Raw genomic sequence first — 9,646 nt, forward strand, 5'->3', positions numbered from 1 at the left:
CATTACACTTTCCTTAAGATAACATTCAAGCTGAAACTTTCGGTAAAAGGAACCTAATAACAATGCAAGCCTGTAGATCAGATGATTTCTTTAACCCATCTATAGAATTCAGACAGCCTTTGTTAACCAAGGTGGTTTTAAGTTACTGAGCAGTTTCTCCTGTGCAAAGCAAACAGAAGGTGTGAGGCTGAACAAAAGTGCCATCTCTCTAACGCCCACCGGTATTGTGTGTCAGCTATTTTCACCTGCTTTATCTAGATTTGTACAAGAATGGGGTCAGAAGTGTTTTGAATGGCCCACTGAGTTTAAAACATAAAAATGAGATTTACTGTTATGATAACTGCAGCTGTGGCCACACAAAGGGCATAACATGACACAAAAAATTACATATCATATTTCAGCAATTAAACAACTGTCTAAGTTTTTAGTTCTCTATCCCAATGTAACTGTCGGAGACATTAAAGGACACGCAACATTAAACATTCAAAGTTCATCCAAAATTTTAATTCCATCATCATTTACTAATCCTCATGCCTTAATTCCATTAGACAGTCGATTGAGTTCACAAAACGGTTCTAAAATCATTCTTGAATTAATGATCTTGTTTTGTTTGTGTGTGTGTGTGTGTGTGTGTGTGTGTATGTGTGTGTGGAGGTTTGGAATGACATGGAGCTTAAATGATTGAATAAATTATTTTTGTTTAAAATATTTGTTTGCATCTTGTTTCTTAAATTTCTTTACTAGGTAATTAAATTAAATTGTCATTTAATAGTCATAATTAAATTAAATAAATTAAATTACATCTTATAAAGAAACAAAAACGGTATTTTTTTAAATAAAAGACCAGTCGTAATATATGAATTATTTATAATAACTTGCATACAACATTTTTCATTCTTTCAAGCAGACATATTTATTTGTATAAATTAAATATAGATTAACCCTTATTAAAGCTAATTAAGTGATTAAGTCAAGAGTACTGAGTGATTTTCTTGTCTTCTTTTGTTGTTTGATTAACATTAAGGACACAGACAGCAGGAGTTATATTAGTCTGCTGTCACTTTAAGACCTAATACACGGATCTAACATACACATACAGATATGCATCCGATATTCTTCCAACTGTTTACATTCATTTAAAGGGTTAGTTTACCCAAAAATGAAAATTCTGTCATTAATTAGTCATGTAATTACTATTTCGAAAATGTGGAATAAAGTCGTTATTTTTGTTTTCTTTGTGCAAAAAAGTATTCTCGTAGCTTCGTAACTTTACAGTTGAACCACTGATGTCACACGGACTACTTTGTCGATCATCTTGGTAATTTTCTGGACCTTGAACGTGGTAGTTACCTTGCTGTCTATGGGAGGTCTCAGAGAGCCCTCATATTTCATCAAAACTATCTTAAATTGTGTTCCGAAGATGAACGAAGGTCTTACAAGTTTCGAACAACACGAGGGTGAGTAATTAATGACAGAATTTAAATTTTTGGGTGAACTAACCCTTTAAGACAAAACCGACTGTGTTTACATGAATACTTGCCAAAGCAGACAGCAGTACCTACCACACATTTTACAAGATTAGATATTTGTCAGTGGTGCTCAGTATCTGCAAATCATTCGCCATTGTCCTATCAGTCATCTCTCCTTACTCCGTGTATGTGATAAGTGAACGTTCATGTACTGTAACGTAACAGTTTACCTCTAGCAAGAGGCTAACCATGTCCCTTTAGTGGCTCCGTAGAACGCTTTATTTGTTTTCCGTGCCTTTCTGCAAACGGATTCACGATTCGGGCACACCCCCTAACCCCGCCCCCTGATGTCATCGTCCATCACGATGTTTCACTGTAGACATCGTCCGATGCCAATTTGGTAGACATCGCACAACCCTAATTCAAAGCTAGTTTTCATTTAGTTATGGTCTCGTTTAAATTGGTGAAAAAAAAATTGTTGACAAAAACTATGGCGAAAATTCTGCCAATTAAATTAACACTGGTTGTTGTATCCAACCGAGAAACTGAAGAATATCAAACCCTGCAACTATAAACTAGGGGGGTGTGCGATATATATTGTCTATGATAATATAGTAATTGATGTTTAAACTATATGCAATTTGATATTACCAATTATATTAAATGGTTAAATGCAGGTTAAATGCAGGTTAAATAATTAAGGTTAAATGCATTCATGTCCTGCATTAAACAGTGTGTAAATGCATCTAAATGCAACTTCAGATGCAGATTCTATGCCATCTCTGCATTGCAAACACAAATTTTGTTGATACTGATTCCATTGATTGGTGACAGCCCTATAGTGTGTTACTATTTGAATTTACTGATTAAATTTAAGAATTTGACACAAAAGATAATGCATGCATTTAATTAGGTTAGAAAAAATAGGGTTTATAAAGGTAAAAAGGCCCATAAAAGATAAAAGTCTATTTAAACATATTGGAAAAGTTCATTTCTGTTAGTCCTGCAAACTAACCACTGCACAGAATATGAAGAACATCAAAAGCTTTGGGGGTCAGCTGTCCACGGCAGTCCTAAACCGGTCAAAGTACCAGCACAATATCACGCTCAGCAAAATATTGTCTAATTATCGTTATTGACAAAATTCCAGAAAATATCAAGATATAATTTTGTCATTTTCACACATAACTACTGTAAACTGTTTATTTTTTGGCACAACAGAGGACATAACTGTAACCTTAAAACATAAAATCTATTTAAGTAACTTATTTTATTTTTTAGATACTTTCTCCCGCTTCCTGCGCACATATCTTCCATCCCGTACTCAGCTGTCCTACGCCACACTCAGCTGCATCAGGTCCCACGGAGCACACGAGAGTCTCACAGAAATGCAAACCACTGGAATCATCACCAGGCCCATTCAAACATATATTCGATTTTTTTTCTCAGACATACAACGTGTAATTTCACAGTTGCACTACATTTAAAATGTTCATTCTGTGGCATTAACATTCTTCAAGTTCCTGGGCCAGGCATGAGCCATGCCTTTCCAACAGCTGCTAAAATGCCAAAAGAACCAGCTCAAAATCCAAACTCTAGGAAAACCCTCCATTCCCAATGTCAAGATACTAGTTACGCCACATGATCCTATTCCTGTAGATCAGATTTCCTCTCAGTTAGCCCAGAGGGCTTATCAAAAGTGTGTAGTGTGCGGTCAGGCTAATGTGATTTCAATTAGAGGGACGTTCCTGTTCCCTACAATGATTTAAGGAAAAAATATTGATTTCTATCCTTTAAACCAGGGTTTGCCAAAGTGGGGTTCAAGAGGATACTGCAGGGGGTTGGTCAGTAAGCTGATGAAAATCTAATAATTAAATCATAAAATTAAAATAATAATAATAATAATACATCAATAATACAACAAATCAAAATAAAACATTCAAAAATACAAATAAAATAATTTAAAAAAAAATTTCATCTTTTCTTCCATCCCGCAATAAAGCAATAATAATCATAACAATAAAAATCTAAAAATATATGTAGGCATTTAGGTAAATATTACTGATCATCATTGTTATATGGGTGCATACTTACATATACATATACACGCATATATGAAAAGGCTGTATTGTGTTGTTTTGCTATGATCACTCAACCCAAAAACTGGGATGTGAAAGGTTAATTAAATGTTCAACTCTAAAACTACAAGTCAGAATAAGACGGTCCGCAGCACTGCTGATGTGGAAGGACAGACCACAATAGACCCATTGAGTCTCTGAATCACTCTCTGTCTTCTCTGAAACTCCTCAACACACACATTCCACAAGCTGAAACTGAATTAGCATTACCAGCACGTCTTGAGTTCACACCAACAAACACGAGCACAAACTGGGAAACACCTTAATTCGAGCAGTTCAAAAAGTCAGATATCAAAGTGGGAGACGCTGCTTTATACAGATAAATTTTTCTGCATGCTTGACTTTGCAAGGTGAAACAGAGCAATTAGAATTGCACTTGTTGATACGAGTAATACACACACACTTGTTACTACATGTAACTACGAACGTACGCTTTCTAAAGCAAAAGCAAGGATGCTTGGATTCTGTGTTTGATTTGGGCAATTACTATGCACTGAAAATGTAATACATTTAAAAAAAGAATACGGAGGAAACTGCAATGTCTATTAGGCTTGCTGCGATAGTCGGTGTTGACGGTGTTACCGGTGTTTAGCCGCAACACCGGTTACGTCACTTGACCACCGCGACACCGGCCCCCACCGTCATTTTGATTTTTTCATAGTAATAAAAATTATTTACTTCAGTTAGAGAACAGACAATTAAAGATTAAGATTTAGTTTCGAACCGAAATGCAAAAGCGCCTGTTTGGCAATATTTTGTTTTTGAAAAGGCTGTTGACTTTTGCCGTTTATCTATGGTGATTTTGTACTTTTTTTTTATTTTTTATATTTGTTTCTTATTTATTCGATTCCACCGTGTTTTTAACATTTGTTTCTTATTTATTTGGTTCCACAGTGTTTGCTGATTTTTACTGTATTTAAACTTTAAGTAATTTATTTATTTTATTTTACATCAAGGTTTATGCCGTGCCTCCAAGCTTTCTTATTCGTTTTGCTAATAAAAGTTCTGTTTCCTATTTATTTATTTTATATATATATATATATTTAAACTTTGTGTAAGTTATTTATTTTATATTAGGCCTATAGCATGGTGGATTTCTATTCGGTTTGATAACAAAAGTTCTATGTTTAGGCTAATATAAGTGAGTTAGTACCGTTTTGTTGTTCTCCATTCAAGCAATTGACGCCGAACTGCTGCTAATTCGAACGTAAAAGTAAAATGTGCATGGGCAATTATAAGCTATTTATGTCTATCAATGTCTATTAATGTTTTTCTGTTCCAATCTTAATGTGAACAAGATAGATTTTCCATTGTCTGGTCCTTCAGTGCTGGTTTAAGGTTTCAAGACTGGACCTCATTCACTCGATAAGAGTCTTTGGGGAGAGCCAGTTTCTGGCCTTTCCAACATTGAGAGCTTCATCACATGACTGCCTCAAGAATAAGAGTCATATACAACCACAGGATATAGATCAATTACTTGATTTGTTTTCATTTATTTATTTTTTTGAGAATCCTCATTTGTATCTTTGATTTTATTGCATTTGTCCTGCTGTTTTTAATTTAACTCTTTGATCATAACAAAAATTACTGTATTGTATATTTTTGTGAAATAATATTTTGGTCATATCACTCACCAGAGCCTAAATGGTTTGTCATTCTTTTTTCCATTTATCTTTTGGTACCTTTCTGTATTTTTTCTTAAATATGCTTTACTGATCAGCAACTCAAAAAATAGTCTTAAAAACTATAACGACAAAGAACCATGATAATATTGCGATCCTGCCTGAAAAAACGTTTATCGCCCAATTGTAGTTTAAGGTTGAGTCTATTTTGCCACGTTGCATGCTGTTCAAAATGCTTTATAAATCTATTCATTAAAGGGGTCATGAACTGCGAAATCAAAATTCCCTTGATTTTTTGACATGTAAGAGGTCTTTGTACTATAAAAACATCCTGTAAGTTTCAGAACTCAAAACGTCCTCGTTAGTCTAAAAACTGCTTATATTGAAGCCAGTCTGCCAAAACGACAGGTTGTGGAATGTGACACTTTATGATGTAATAGTGTGGCTAAACCCCGCCTCTGCAGAAGAAGATCAACGCCTGCTTCTACATCACTGCCTGCTTAGCCCCGCCCACTGATTTGTGCATGTAGTGCAAATAACGAGAGAGGCAAACACAGATCTACACAGAAACCAAACGATAAAAATGGCTCCGCAGATAAGACACTGTGCCAAATTGTGGAAAAACAGTCTATGCATTGCCTTTCTTCTGAACCCAACAGTAGGAAAGAGTGGATTAATTTTATTTTTAATGAAGTTCCAGACCGCATCAGTAAGAACTTGGTCATTTGTTCACTTCATTTTACCGCGGATTAGTTTACAAACTAAGGCACAATTCAATGCAGGATTTTCAGAAAGATTGAAATTAAAAGACGATGCTGTGCTGACTATATTGGGTCCAACAGTGATGTCGCACCACACAAGTGTGAGTAACTGTTTTTATTACGTGGTCAATATTGCTTTGTCTGTTATTACAGATTATTTGACATGTACTGAGTATTTATGCGTTTTTGATCTAAATCACTGCAGAGTTCATCTATGAAGGATGTAGGCTGTCAAACATACATGCAGACGTTTACATTGGTGGGCACACAGCTGTCCTTTAGAACTTGCAATATTCAAAATTGTTAGCCAATCATAGCGGTGGGCGTTTACTTTCAAGTCTACAATCCGCCACACCTATTCAAACAGAGCGTTCCGATGAGGGGGGCCAAAACAGGACAGAAAATAGCCTATTACTTCTAAATTATGATGTTTTTTTTATGTAAAAATCTTGATAGTATTATAAGTGGACCTCAGAGAACAGTACAAAATAATAAAAAAGGCAGTTCATGACCCCTTTAACACAATACTTTGCAATATAGGCTTTTATGAAGCAAGAATAAAATACTAATTGATTGAAAGCTCTGTGTGTTCTTGATGTTGCACTGCTTATGTGTGCAGTCTGAAACAGACCTTATGCACTTCACCTTTAAATATTCTAATTCTATTGAAATCCATGTGTGACGAGAGGGGCGGGGCCGAGAGCCGTGGGAATGGAGCGAGGCCGGTGGGGTAAATGCTAATGCGCGACACCTGCGCCACTCACCGGTCTCGAGCCCCACGGAGGAGCTCCGGAAAAATAAAAGGAGGAGTGACGACAGTGTTGGACGAGAGAGGACCAGGCCTGGACTTTATTTTGTGTTTTGGTTCTGTCTGTGCGCAACAGTCGTCCGCGAGGGGCTGTCGCGCTATTTTGTGTTTATTTTATTATTAAAGTTTTGTTTAAATGTTCGCCGGTTCCCGCCTCCTTCTTCCCGAACTACGAACGTTGTTACATTGGTGCCGAAACCCGGAAGGAAGGAGGGACACGCTGCCAAAGATCCCTCGCCGCTGTGGTGAGTCCTCGGTGCCATCGAGTATGGTGGAGCAGTCTGCCGCCATGGAGGCTCCCCCAGAGGGGGGAGGGGGGAGTAGAGCGCAGTCTCATGAGTACCCCCCAGCCTGCGAGGGGCGATGGGGGTATGTGACGAGAGGGGCGGGGCCGAGAGCCGTAAATGTTCGCCGGTTCCCGCCTCCTTCCCGAACTACGAACTTTGTTACACCATGAAACTATTGTCTTTTTAATAATATTGAAAAAAAAAATACTGAAAATGTTTTTTTCATGGCATTCCATTTTATTTTGCCGATATTGTTTCTGTACCACTTTTCTACTGAATCTACAGCGTCACTGTAGACAACAGACAACACTTCCACACAATAACTAAACAACACATCTTTATATGGGGCTTCTTTCGAAGTACTAAAAGAATCAAGACTCAGAATCACTAAGTGGAGTGTTGCGGCTTAACACCGGTATCACAGTCAGCACCGTCTATCGCGGCAAGCCTAATTGGTATCGGCTGATACTCCTGGAATTGGATTGGTTTTGGAAAAATGGTATCGGTCCACCCCTAGCTAATATGCACAATGAAGAAAAATTTAAGTAGGATTTGCTTGAAAAAAAGCTAAGAAACAACTTTCACTCATAAATTGCTAGTAAATTTCCCAAACAATTACAAAGAAACACTGAATTAATGGCATTCTTAAATAGAATGACTGAAATAGTGTGTGTATATATATATATTGTAAAACATACTCCAATAATCCATTTCATTTACTTTGAAAATTCCCTTTTTACAGTGAATAAATGGAATTCTGCACCACACATGCATCTCAAACTTTAACTGGAGTGTGTCAGCGGCAAACTATCCACAGCCATTTGACAGCACTATACTTTCCACAGTAAAAGTCTATATTAGGAGCATGTGTCTCCACACAGTGCGCATGTCTCATATTTTCCATAAACAGCCTAGAGCTCTTGGTTATATGAGTGTCAACAACCACAGAGAGACCACACAAGAAAAAAATAAGCATGTGAGCCTGAGGTCAGGAGCCACAGAGTGCATCTTCATTAATAGATACTGCTAAACCATTTTTGATAAGGATCATTCATAACCATTTAGACTTACTGTAAATTTGAGGTTAGATCATTTTGTCTCGAATGCCACTCTGTCCACTTCACATGAACTGAGTTTGTATACAACATGAAAAAGCTTTATGCGAAGTTGAATAACTTTCTGCAGAGAAGACACGCAACAGCATGCAAACAGCAGATTTTCACATTTCTGTAAGTCTCTAGTTTAGCCCTCTGGGACTGAAGCCCAGCTGCAGACCTTGTGTTTCCAGTGACTTCCAGAGCGAGCGCGCGCACACACACACACCTGAGAGACATCCAATTATCCAGAGATCACCACAGGCTCCAGTCTTCTCACCAGCTAATAAATGTCTCCTGCTTAATCCTAATTACATTTAATCATTAGTCATCTGAGAACGCCTGCACCGAAACCATCTAGACCAGGGGTGTCCAACACTGCTCCTGGAGAGCTACGGTCCTGCAGACTTTAGTTCCAACCCTGCTCCAGCACACCTGTCTGTAATTATCAAGCAACCCTGAACACCTTGATTAGCTGGTTCAGGTGTGTTTGATTGGGGTTGGAGCTGAAATCTGCAGGATGGTAGCTCTCCAGTAGCAGGGTTGGACACCCCTGATCTAGACAAATGCAGCATTATTTCAACCTACAAAACCAAAAACACCATTTTCTACCTGAAGCATATGGTTTATATTCCAGCCATGCAGCTAAATAAACAATATTATGTAAGATACAAGAGGTAAATAATGTGACGTTCAGTCCAGAACTACACTGTAAAATAAATAAATAACAGAAAATGTACTAGTAATTTTCTGCAAGGAAATCAAGTTATCCATTTATTTTACGGACATTTCTGCTAACTATAAAACACATTTCTGCTAACTATAAAACAATGCAATAAAGTGCAAACTTAAAAAAAAAAAATCAATACAGAAAATTCCTTCATATTAAAGTGCCCCTACTATGCCATTTCCAATATTGCCTTTCATACGGTGTGTAATGTAGCTATATGTGAATGTAAACGATCTGCAAAGTTGTAAAGCTGAAAGTGTACGATAAATAAAGTTATTGTCTCCCAAAATAAAGAATCGACCCTGAACAGCTGAAACAAGTCGTTAGTAGGCATGGGCCGGTATGAGATTCTGACGGTATGATAACCTTAGATAAAAAAAATATCACGGTTTCACGATTACAGCTCTAAAATATGCTATTTTTAAATGTCTGGGTAAAAAAACTACTTTTTTTTCCCCTAGCAGCATCATATGACCCCTTTAAGAAACATATAGAACATCTTGGAACAGTAAACATGTCAGGCTACATAATTAGAATAAATAATTAAATTCTTCTCAATTAAATGCAGTCACTTAAGTGAGCCTAAACCTGCAGCTCAACAATAATCAGAACATAAATAAATTCTTTTTCGTACAACACTCAAACAGTGGCAAAGTTTTTTTTTTTTTAAATGCGTGATTTTTAACAGATGTAAACAATGGCAGGAGGCTTAAAAGTATAGACGTGATAGACGTGAT

General features: G+C 36.9%; 1 protein-coding gene across 2 annotated transcripts in view; it reads right to left on the reverse strand.

The window, feature by feature from the left end:
• Positions 1 to 9,646, reverse strand: part of LOC107708931 (phosphatidylcholine:ceramide cholinephosphotransferase 1-like) — a 30,484-nt gene that overhangs the window by 18,861 nt on the left and 1,977 nt on the right. The window contains exon 1 of one of the 2 annotated variants that reach the window (XM_016513298.1): positions 8,157 to 8,311. The exons of the other annotated variant lie outside the window; for it this stretch is intronic. The gene's annotated coding sequence lies outside the window, so the exon portion shown is untranslated. Of the gene's footprint in view, positions 1 to 8,156; positions 8,312 to 9,646 lie in introns of those variants that run through there. 2 annotated transcript variants of the gene reach the window in all.

Source organism: Sinocyclocheilus rhinocerous, unplaced genomic scaffold (genome assembly GCF_001515625.1).
Source record: "Sinocyclocheilus rhinocerous isolate Xijiao unplaced genomic scaffold, SAMN03320098_v1.1 scaffold24, whole genome shotgun sequence".
Lineage (NCBI taxonomy): Eukaryota > Metazoa > Chordata > Actinopteri > Cypriniformes > Cyprinidae > Sinocyclocheilus > Sinocyclocheilus rhinocerous.